Raw genomic sequence first — 12,895 nt, 5'->3', positions numbered from 1 at the left:
TTGGATGAAGTGTTTTGGATATTGCATGAATAGGAATAACTGGTAGACTTTTATTTATAATAGTCAATCATTTTCAGTAGTTTAAAAAAGTCAATGAGCTGAGAATGCTAAGATAGTGTGTGAAAATGAATGTTCCTTTCTTCCTTAAATCATTTTCTCTGGTATGTAACCCAGCTGGGCAATTACATTTTGGTAATTGTAATCTAGAATAGGAAGAAAAAGAGCACCTACATTTTGATGCCCTATTATATTTCATTTATTGGTTCGTTATATCACTGGCATCTATATCCATTTCTAATTGATCTTGAGAAGATGGGTAGCAGTCTTGAACCGATGTGGTCTTATAGTGAATGAATCTCTGCAATGCTATACTCTAAGGAGTGCCAGAATTTTGTTGAGGTGCCGAAGAAGGATTGGCAATATTTTTTCCTGTTCGGATGATTCTTGACAGAGAGGGAAACATGCAGCTTGTGTTGACTTTGTATGCTTGCGATCTTTGTCCTCCTAGGTGGCGGAATCGATGGGTCTGAGAGGCGCTGTCAGAGCAATTTTGCCTTTATGAGTAACTCCTGTGCATTTTGTATATGGTACACACTCACACTGCACAAAACAGTTAAGCAAACTGTGTTGTCCTGCATTTCGCCAAGCGAGTTGAAGGTTGATGGAGCTGCACTGATTTAGGCAGGTGGAGTGTATTCCATCACATATTTGACTTGATGATGGTGGAATGGCTTTGTGGAATCAGGAGACTGGTGATGACCAAGTCTCTGACCAGTTCTTACAGATGCAGTATTTATGTGGATGCTCCAGAGTTTGTGGTCACTGCTGACTGTGGGAATGTTGGAAGTGGGGTACCTACTCTTGCTAATGCAGTTGAATATCAAGGGAAATCTGAGCATGAATTGCTACATGTAAGCATGAACTGCTTTATTACTGAGTTGTTGCATGTGAAATTGAACATTGTATTATCATTAGCAAACCTCTGGCCTTCTGGTGCATATGCCGAAGATGGTTGGGCAAGGACACTGCCCTAAAGAGCTCCTGCAGTGATGAGGCTAATGTAATTGGCCTATAACAACCACAAAGCTTTCATGTGAGGCATGATTTCACCCAATGCTGAGAACTTGGCAGCTTCATCACCTTTGCTACTAACTTGTACCTTGCCTGCACTTTCATCTGGTCTAACTCTGACTTTTCACTTCGTTTGTTCAACTTTATTATCTTCATGTCAGGAGATAGGTTAGCAATCAATGTTTATTGCAAGTCCACAGATACCCACAGTTGCCAGGATGAGACCTCCTTCTACTTTCTGCTGTGTTAAAAATATATTGCATGCCAGAGCAACCAAAATGAATTCCTTTCTCCTCAAACATGTGTTACCCTCCACCATAGTTGATGTGAATTTCAAACGTGCCATTTCCAGAATTTCTGCTTTCAACCACGGTGGCACAGTGGCACAGCGGTAGAGTTGTCCATAGTGTGTTTAGGCTTGTGTTAATGTGCGGGGATCACTGGTTGGTGCAGACCGCTGTATCTCTAAACTAAACTTAAAAAAACTAAAGTAAACCACCCTCCTCCCACAAAGGATTGTTTGGACTTTCACCCAAGAACATCACATTCAATGGATCGTGCTCTGGGATTTCCAACACCACCAGTCACAGCTTTCCCACTGCTCCCCTTTCAGCATTCCAAAGGGACAGTTCCATCACCGATACTTTGGTTTATTCTACCATCCCGCTAATATTCGCTCCCTTTTTCACAATTTCTTCCAAAATAATCTGACGAGATGTAATGGCTACTCTTTTACCTTTCAGGATTCCCTTAACTGATAAATGAAGGATTTTTGCTTATCAAAATTACATAGTGTACGGCATTGCTGCATGTGCCTGTTGGTCTCTATATGGACATGTGGAGCTCGAGGAAGAGATTTTCAGAACTGTGCTAATGCTGTTGTGTTTTTGATAAAATTTAGTTAGGTCCCAAAGAGAAAATATTGTGGTATATGATAGAATTTCCTGACATACTGCTTTTACCAGTTGTTATAACCTAATTTGTTCTATTCGTTGTTTTGGTATTCTTAATAAAATCACATGATAACAGTGATAACATAATGACATAATTTCTGATCCACTTTTATAATATTTATAGGGTAATTGAGCTCTTTTATATAACACTGTGATTCTTTTTATATGACACTCCAGTTTGCTTTAATTCCTTGCTGCAGGTTCTTCATCTGATAGTTTTCAATGGCTCGTGTCTAACATTTTCTAATCAGGCAGCAGTTTTTGTCTAGCCTTCAAACCTTTCAGTCAATATTCTGTATTTCTTAAGCAGCTGCAATGATAGATCCCATGCCAATGTGTGAATCCTTGTAGAAGCATCAATACTCCATGCCTGTGCCTTGATCACTTTGCCTTTGTGTCGCTTAATATCAAAATCTTCAAAGCCTCTGTACATTTTTTGTGAGGATTATGAATTTGAGCTCTTTAAATTATCTTAGCGACAGAGCATATTATATTGACATTTGGAGTTCTCTTCGGACTGACAGAAGCTGGGTGCACAAAGCTGAAAAAAAGCCAATATGACTTTGTTTCTACCTTGCTCGAGGAGTTATATGTGTAAATCGCCTAAGCTTATTGACCCAAATCTTTGCCTTCTTGTGTTCTGATTTGTTTGGAACACAGACACTGATAGAGCATTGATACAGCCGATTTAGCAGCTCAGTGATTTGTTTTACAACAGATGCCTTTGGCTAGACATTATCACTCCCTCATGTCACTACTCTTTTTTTTCCTATTTGCTAAGAGTCCTAAGTCTTTCGTGGTTAAAGATGTGATCACATTCCTCCTTGTTTGATCAATTGTTTTAGCTGATCTATTTCTGAAAATAGAGTGCTATAAATACATGCTACAAATACATTAAGTTTTTTCAAATATCTACTAATACCGAATACATAAAATTTAGGCATTATTATAATTGCCGACTGAGCCAATCTGAAATGATTTACATGTTTTTTTCAGTGGTCATATTATCAAAAATATCCTTTTGCACCTTTTGTTAAACAGGATAAGTATCAGAACCCTAACGGGGAAGTTACGAGAGAGCTTCTTTTCATGTAGAAAACTTACGGGATATGTGGATACACTAACAAAATCATTCAAACTGGAAATTCAGTCACTGAGTGCCCTGTTTACAGTTTTCTTTTATGGAATTACCTTAGCATTGTATTGGCCTAGATTATTATTCCAGAAGCATGTGTTTGAATCCCATCAGCCTGCTAATTAATCAATAATGGAATAAATTTGAAATTAAAATATACCATTCTCAAGAATAAAATTAGTTAATTGTTCTATTTCCACATGATACTGGATGAAGATTTGGAGAAGATCTCCAACCCATTTGACAAGAAGCGAATGCTATTCAGATGCTGGTTGCGGATCATTGCTGCTATTTAGTCCTCAAAAAGATGAATTGGTGCTTTGAAAATCACACATGTGAGGAGAGTAAAAAAATAAGATTGGCAAGATAATGCTTCTACATTATCTTACATATTCCCAATTTTGGGCAGTGAGAGATATAGTTCCTAGGGGTAACGGAATCAAGGGATATGGGGAAAAGGCAGGATTGAGGTACTGATTTTGGATGATCAGCCATGATCATATAGAATGGCGGTGCTGGCTCGAAGGACCGAATGGCCTACTACTGCACCTATGATCTATGTTTCTATGTAATTACTTTAGGTCCCAGGGTAGTTTGAGAGGGCTCTGACTTTTAAGCTGTTCTGGGACATGCTGCTGATGGTGTTGCTGAATTTCCCGGGAATAGGAAGGAAGTAGTTGCGAAGGGCAGGAGAGTCCTACTTTTTGGATGCTAAGGCTGATGCAAGGTCTCAACCCAAAACGTTACCTATCCCCCTCTCTCCAGCGTCTTGACCTGAAATATTGACTATCACTTCACATCAAAATATGCTACATGACCCGCTAAATTCCATTTGGCCTTGAAAGTCCTTTGCTGATTCTATGAACAGGAATGGTATCAAACCCAACATTTCCTCACCTGCCCTTTAACTTATGCTTTCCTCTGTAAGAGGTTTGATTTTTAGTTCGTTACGCTCCAGAGGCAGCCCTGTGCATATGTTGTCCTTAATTTATGTTAATATATTTATAAAGTCAATGGGCAAAGATGAGAAAACATACGCTATGAGTTGACAGTACCAAGACTCTGGAGGAGGGAGGGAGGAGTGAAATGGGTAGATTGTTTTGAAAATATTATGTGTACAATATATCAGACAAGCAGAAATTCTGATGCACAGTTCTTTTCAATTAAATGTATGGTCTCCAGTTCTTGACTTGGAAAGACTTAAAGGTATTGGTGATCAAAGAATCAAGTCAAGGACAGTATAAAACTAAAAGAGAAGACGTATAACATAGCAAAGATGAGCGGGAAGCCAGAAGGTTGGGAAACTTTTAAAGAACAGAAGGTAACTAAAATGGCAATATGGGGAGAAAAGATGAAGTACGAAGGTAAGCTAGCTGAGAATATACAAGAGAATAGTAAAAGCTTCTTTAGGTATGTGAAGAGGAAAAGATTAGTTAAGACAAATTTGGGTCCCTTGAAGACAGAAACAGGTGAATTTATTATGGGGAATAAGGAAATAGCAGACGAGTTGAACAGGTTCTTTGGTTCTGTCTTCACTAAGGAATACACAAACAATCTCCCAGAAGTACTAGGGACAGAGGAACTGAAGGAAATTCACATTAGTCAGGAAATGGTGTTGGGTAGACTGATGAGACTGAAGGCTCATAAATCCCCAAGGCCTGATCGTCTGCATCCCAGGGTACTCAAGGAGGTGGTTCTAGAAATCGTGGACGCATTGGTGATCATTTTCCAATGTTCTATAGATTCTGGATCAGTTCCTGTGGATTGGAGGTTAGGTAATGTTATCCCACTTTTTAAGAAAGGAGGGAGAGAGAAAAGAGGGAATTATAGACCAGTTAGCCTGACATCGGTGGTGGAGAAGATGCTGAAGTCAATTATTAAAGATGTAATCGTGGCGCATTTGGATAGCAGTAACAGGATCGGTCCAAGTCGGCATGGATTTATGAAGGGGAAATCTTGCCTGACTAATCTTCTGGAATCTTTTGAGGATGTAACAAGTAAAATGGATAAGAGAGAGCCGGTGGATGTAGTGTACCTGTACTTTCAGAAAGCCTTTGATAAGGTCCCACACAGGAGATTAGTGTGCAAAATTAGAGCACAAGGTATTGGAGGTAGGGTATTGACATGGATAGAAAAGTGGTTGGCAGACAGGAACCAAAGAGTAGGAATTAACGGGTCCCTTTCAGAATTGCAGGCATTGACTCGTGGGGTGCCGCAAGACTCGGTGCTGGGACCGCAGCTATTTACAAGATATATTAATGATTTAGATGAAGGAATTAAAAGTAACATTGGCAAATTTGCAATGACACAAAGCTGGGTGGCAGTGTGAACTGTGTAGAAGATGCTATGAGGATGCAGGGTGACTTGGACAGGTTGGGTGAGTGGGCAGATGCATGGCAGATACAGCATACTGTGGATAAATGTGAGGTTATCCACTTTGGTGGCAAGAACAAGAAGGCAGGTTATTATCTGAATGGTGCCAGATTAGGAAAAGGGGAAGTGCAACGAGACCTGGGTATCCTTGCACATCAGTCACTGAAAGTAAGCGTGCAGGTACAGCAAGCAGTGAAGAAAGCTAATGGCATGTTGGCCTTTATAACGAGAGGATTTAAGTACAGGAACAAAGAGGTCCTTCTGCAGTTGTACAGGGCCCTGGTGAGACCACGCCTGGAGTATTGTGTGCAGTTTTGGTCTCCTAATTTGAGGAAGGACATTCTTGATATTGAGAGAGTGCAGCGTAGGCTTCACGAGGTTAATTCCCGGGATGGCGGGACTGTCATATGATGAAAGAATAGAATGACTGGGCATGTATTCACTGGAATTTAGACAGATGAGAGTGGATCTTATAGAAACATATAAAATTATTAAGGGATTGGACAAGTTAGATGCAGGGAACATGTTCTGATGTTGGGATAGTCCAGAACCAGGGGCCACAGTTTAAGAATAAGGAGTAGGCCATTTAGAACTGAGATGAGGAAAAACGTTTTCACGCAGAGAGTTGTGAATTTGTGGAGTTCTCTGCCTCAGTAGTCAGTGGAGGCCGATTCACTGGATGTATTCCAAAGAGAGTTAGATAGAACTCTTAGGGCTAGTGGAACCAAGGGGTATGGGGAGAAGGCAGGTACGGTGTACTGATTGTGGATGATCAGCCATGATCACTTTGAATGGCGGTGCTGGCTCAAAGGGCCGAATGGCCTACTCCTGCACCTATTTTCTATGTTTCTAACTAACCATAAAACAAAAATAATTGTACATTCATGGGGTTGATGTAGGAAAATGTGTTTTTGTTTGTATCTGTAAGATTTAACCTAAATTGTAATTTCAGTGAATACTTTAAAATCTCTGAGATGTTGTTTCGATATGGACTTATCAAAAAGTGATGAAGCATAAAATTGATTAAAAATTATTGGGCTATATCACTTGACCTGACTTTGCACTCCCTCTTGTACTCAGTGTGCTGTTCATTCATCATCGATGAGCCAGCAGTACACATCTGTGAATTTGACAGGCTTACCCTGTGGAAGATTCAAAGCCTCTGGATGATCATTGGCATGTGGGAGCGACACATAACAGGCACAATTTTTGTATGTGTGATGTAGCTTCCTTTTTGTGATATTATGTCTTGGCTGTGCCCATTTATGGGTGATAAGTAACCTCAATCCCACCACCATCTCAAAAAGCATACTGCTGGGAAAGTCAGAGGGTTTTCATGTCAAACAAATAAACTAGTCCCCATGAGAGCACTGAGGATGACATCTTCCATCACATTGGTGATGATTGATTGGGGGGGAGAGATGCAGTTTTAATTAGTCAGAAATGATCTGTTCTCCTTTTTGATGGACAGTTCATGTTTTTATGGTGTGAGTAGCTTTCGAATACAAGTTTTCTGACTACAGATGGGATGCATTTGGGTATCATAACTTTGCTGCATTTAGTCCTCAGCAATTCCTGGACTGAACTGGACTCTGCAATAGTGTAGTCCTCATGAGGAAATAAGTTGTGATGGATCAGCAATGTGACACTTATGCTGAAGATTGTTGCAAGTGCTTCAATCTTGGAGTTTGGTGCCTACATTTCTGTTTGTTTATTTATTTGCCTTAATCATTCATGATTCCTTGTGGCATGAGTTAAGAACATTGAGTTGATCCATTCTTTGTGGGAGTGATTGGCTTTAACTATTGCTGTTTAACATAGTAGTAGTGTTGAATTTCAGTTTAATTGTGTTGGCATCTGATTGCTGGCATCCATATTCCTCATGAAGCCAGGGTTAGCCACTGACTTGACAGTATTCGTCGTGTGAAGAACGCCCTAGGTTGATTGTGATGGAAGACTATTGTTAGTCACTAAAAGAGCCGTGTAGATGTTGAGGTTTGAACTGTAGGCTCAGTTCTTAGTCTAAATATCACAATTTCTGAACTTAAACATGAAAATTTAAATACTGTAAAGTTTTAAGGCTCTATGTAAAATAGCAAATACTTTATTAGTGATGTGATTTATGGCACTTCAAATCAACTCAATTTCAGAAGCTATGGAAGGAAACTATTAAAACTATCATTGTGTCAATAGACATTTTAGTATTTAAATTTGTGTGTAATATATATATATATATATATATATGTATCTTTTTTCCTCTTTTCCAATGTTCTTGCTGTTGAGGCTGACTTTAATAACCCAAGAGAGAGAGAATCCTGAGCTAAAACGTCACATGTCCATGTTCTCCATAGATGTTGTTTGACCTTTTGAGTTACTGCAGCACTTTGTCTCACTTTAAAAAAAAAATAACATCTGCAGTTTCTTTTATCTACATTTTGCTGCTGCACTGCAAAGTCTCAAGGTATATCTACTTTGAAGTTCTCCTTTGAGAGTCCAGACCCAAAACATCACCAATCCATATTCTCCAGAGATGTTGCCTGACCCGTTGAGTGACTTCAGCACTTTATCCAATACACCCAGGTTCCTTCCCCAGAGTCTTCCATTGGAATGCAACGTCTTCCATTGTCTCAGACACAGACTGTTAGGCTGGCTATCCAGGAGGTCCAGGATGCATTATTAGCAATTTACATTTTTAACAACTTGAAATGCAAGTTTATTACAAATTGAATGGTGAAGAAAAAAATCAAATCATAGTGGAACTTCGCAATCTCTAGGCAATGACGGGTACAATGAGTAAGCATGAGTAGTAGAAGTACGTGGCTTTGAATTGAAAGGTGATAGTGGACTAAATTACTCCTCCTCTGCTGCAATTCTTGTGATTCTATTTTATCCACTGTTATCAGTTCATTTCATCATAAAACTGGCACAAAATACATCAAATAATACAGATGTCTCACTTTTATAAGCTCCGTTTCTCTAATTGCAAAACCAGAGTGGGCAAATATCACTCAAGTGTTCTGTCACATCTAAAAAAGATTTATAATTTATGTATCTATATGATTCATGTATATGTAATAGTATTGAAAATGATGGTAGGAAATTTAGTTACTTGCAGACTGTCTGGCTTTTGTACCAGTACCTGTGTAATTAGAAATGTAGCTCTCTGCAGGTATTTAGGATTTATATGACATTTCCTCCTGAACTAAACACATGGAAGAATCCTTACACAGAGGGTGCCAATTTAAATATAAGCATTAAAGCTACACTGCTGGTTTTGAAATTCTCTTTTATTAGGAAATAAATTAAAATTAATTATTAAAAATGCGCTTATCTTTAACAGTAAATAGAAGCTATTTACCCCACGTGATAGTGATAACCCCACGTTGCAGTAAAAGTAGGGGTGAAACTGTAAACAGATTAATTAATATTCTGCAATTTATGATCTGATTTACAACCCTGCTTCTTGAAACTTTTTCCCATATTGTTATATCACTGAAAAATTTGTGACGACAATGCAAGAAGAATATAAAGTTTTGACACCAGGTATCCACTCAAAGATTTAGGACTCGTGCAAGTCTGGTAGATGCAAATTTTTAATGCTGTAGTTGATCATAATTTCTACAAATAGATTTTCTGCACTGAAAATGAACTTTTATATAGAACGAATCCCACACTTTCACCTTTACATTAAAATTGGAGACTTAATTTTTTTAAAAAAAACATTTCATGTGAGCTAAGTTCCTCTCTCCTAATTCTATTTTTTTATCACTAATATTACTTCCCATATTCAAGTTGGTGTTGAATTAACCATTCCAACTTACATATTAGGTATTATTATTGAACAGGTGGATTTAGGGCATGTTAAAAATCTTAAACCCAAGTTCATTCACCACCAATTTCAACTGTGACAAGACGATCACTTAAAATGTTACGTTTAAATTCCTTAGATTTTATCGATATTTTATGGTTGGTTGTTGGTAAGCAGTATTTCCTTGAACTGGAGAAAATTTACCTGCTCTTTGGACTGTGAATTCTTCTAGATTGCTCGCACCAAACAGGAAGCCTGAAGATAATATAAAATGAACTGCACATGCTGGTTTATACCAAAGATAGACACAAAATGCTGGAGTCAGGCAGCAACTCTGGAGAAAATGGATAGGTGACTTTTCTGGTCTGAAGAAGGGTCCAAGTATGCCAACTTGGTCGGCATGGGCAAGTTGGGCCAAAGGGTCAATGGTACTTTATTGTCACATATACCTGGATACAGTGAAATTTCTTCGGTACAGTAAAAATCTTACTCCACTTAATCACAATCATACTTAAGTACGAGAGTGTTAGAATAGTAGATTTTTCTGTGGCAGTACTCAAGAGTTGCCATATTTCTGGTGCCATCTTGTATCTTTCAATCTACAAAATGTAACCTTAATTTGGTTTTAAAGGCTTTTTGTCCTGGTAGCAGCACTGGGTGGAAGTTGCAGGGGTCGGCCCAGTCGGGCATGGTTGTCTGTGTCCTCCATCACTGCTCCGCCACTCCATGCCACTATTTCCATGCTGTTTTGCGACAGTGCCCTCCACAATGTTTGGGACAAAGACCCATAATTTATTTATTTGCCTCTGCACGCACAATTTGAGATTAGTAATAGAAAAAAATCACATGTGGTTAAAGTGCATATTGTCAGATTTTAATAAAGGCCATTTTTATACATTTTGGTTTCACCATGTAGAAATAACAGCGGTGTTTATACAATGTGTCGTCCCCCCCCCCCCCCCCCCCCATTTCAGGGCAATATAATGTTTGGGACACATGGCTTCACAGGTGTTTGCAATTGCCCAGGTATGTTTAATTGCCTTCTTAATGCAGGTATAAGACAGCTGTCAGCACCTAGTCTTTCCTCCTCTTTCTATCACCTTTAGAAACTTTTATTGCTGTTTATCAACATGAGAACTAAAGTTGTGTCAATGAAAGTCAAAGAATCCATTATGAGAAACAAGAATAAAACTGTTAAAGACATCGGCCAAACCTTAGGCTTACCAAAATCAACTGTTTGGAACATCATTAAGAAGAAAGAGAGCATTGGTGAGCTTACTATTCGTAAAGGGACTGGCAGGCCAAGGAAGACCTCCACAGCTGATGACAGAAGAATTCTCTCTATAATAAGGAAAAATCACCAAGCACCTGTCCGACAGATCAGAAACAATCTTCAGGAGTCAGGTGTGGATTTGTCAGTGACCACTGTCTGCAGAAGATTTCATGAACAGAAATACAGAGGCTACACCGCAATATGTAAACCACTGGTTAGCCGCAAAAATAGGATGGCCAGGTTTCAGTTTGCCAATAAATACTTAAAAGAGCAACCACAGTTCTGGAAAAAGGTCTTGTGGACAGATGAGACGAAGATTAACTTATATCAGAGTGATGGCAAGAGCAAAGTATGGAAGAGAGAAGGAACTGCCCAAAATGCAAAGCAGACCACCTCATCTGTGAAACACGGTGGAGGGGGTGTTATGGCCTGGGCATGCATGGCTGCTGAAGGTACTGGCTCACTTATTGTCATTGATGATACAACTGCTGATGGTAGTAGCATAATGAATTCTGAGGTAGAAAGACACATCCTATCTGCTCAAGTTCAAAAAAATGCCTCAAAACTCATTGGCCAGCGATTCATTCTACAGCAAGAGAATGACCCCAAACATACTGCTAAAGCAACAAAGGAGTTTTTCAGAACTAAAAAATGGTAAATTTGTGAGTGGCCAAGTCAATCACCCTATCTGAACCCAATTGAGCATGCCTTTTATATGCTGAAGAGAAAACTGAAGGGGACTAGCCCCCAAAACAAGCATAAGCTAAAGATGGCTGCAATACAAGCCTGGCAGTGCATCACCAGAGAAGACAGCCAGCAACTGGTGATGTCCATGAATCGCAGACTTCAAGCAGTCATTTCATGCAAAGGATATGCAACAAAACACTAAACATGACTACTTTCATTTACATGTCATTGCTGTGTCCCAAACATTATGGTGCCCTGAAATGGGGGGACTATGTATAAACACTGCTGTAATTTCTACACGGTGAAACCAAAATGTATAAAAATGGCCTTTATTAAAATCTGACAGTGTGCACATTAACCACATGTGATTTTTTCAATTACAAATCTCAAATTGTGGAGTAAAGAGGCAAATAAATAAATTAAGGGTCTTTGTCCCAAACATTATGGAGGGCACTGTATGTGACTCTATGAGTCCCTCATCTTGAGTCACCCTGTCTCTGACTTGCTCGTGTACCTTCAGTATTTGCAAGGCCAATCCAGTTGAGTTTTCTATCTAAGATCCCATTAGTGGCCCCCACTAATGTTGACATTAATGTCCGGGGGGTGGGTGGAGGGGGTGGCAGTAGTTAATGGTAATGCTGATGAATGTTAAGGATCGATGGTTATGGTCTGAAAACGGACTCAAAAAGCTGGAGTAACACAGCGGGATAGGTAGCATGTCTGGAGAGAAGGAATTGCTGATGTTTTGGGTCGAGACCCTTCTTACCTTCTTACAGATAGTTACGGTCTCTCCTGTTAGAAATGGTCACTAGCTGACACTTTTGCAGCAGGAATGTTATTTGCGACTTATCAACTCATGTTGGGATGTTGTCTAGGTCTTGATGCATCCAGGCATGGGTTGTTTCATTTGCTGAGGAGTAATATTTATAATACTAGAAAGGCGTTTAGAGCTAGAAATTGTGAGTGAGTGAAGACTTGGCGTCTGAGTAGCACACCCTATTATGGAGATTATTTCAGGGTGAATGGGTGATCATGCCTGGAAATATCTAGCTGATGTTCTTAATAGATACAAAGTGACAGATGGTTGTTCTAGCATTTCAGTGCGGAAGAAAATAAATTTGCAATTGTGTATCATTGAAGCGACAACTTTCATAGCATCCCCATTCATACATAAGCTCAGCATATAGGTCGCAAACTAGATGTTCTAGTGAAGTTCTAGTTTAAACTAGTAAACTCGATAAAAGTAATTAAATTAAAACATTCTGAAAGCAGATCTCTGCAATGTTAAATTGCGGGAGAGTTGGCACTGATCTTGCTGGGGTGAAAAATATCTGTTTTTGGGTGATACTGAGTAGGATCACATGATCCCAATATGCATCAAATTGCTTGGGATAATACTGGATGAATTCTTTGTTCGATTTGGTTTTGTCAGGGAAGTATTTTCCATTGAAGGTTTAATCAAGCTCTGGCTGTTTACCTTGATTGTAGATTAGGAGTACCACACAAACTCTCCACAATTTGATTACTTGTAAACGGCATTACAATTTAATCTCCAATTTATTGATCAGCAATAATTCAAGGATATGTAAGCTTGT

General features: G+C 39.1%; 1 protein-coding gene across 7 annotated transcripts in view; it reads left to right on the top strand.

Moving 5' to 3' along the window:
• The window catches only part of zfpm2a (zinc finger protein, FOG family member 2a), a 493,657-nt gene that overhangs the window by 115,576 nt on the left and 365,186 nt on the right, over nt 1–12,895 (top strand). The gene's annotated exons all lie outside the window — the stretch shown is intronic.

This window comes from Rhinoraja longicauda, chromosome 4, assembly GCF_053455715.1.
Source record: "Rhinoraja longicauda isolate Sanriku21f chromosome 4, sRhiLon1.1, whole genome shotgun sequence".
Lineage (NCBI taxonomy): Eukaryota > Metazoa > Chordata > Chondrichthyes > Rajiformes > Arhynchobatidae > Rhinoraja > Rhinoraja longicauda.
The sequence above is the reverse complement of the archived record's forward strand: the minus strand, read 5'-3'. Positions and strand labels throughout refer to the sequence as shown.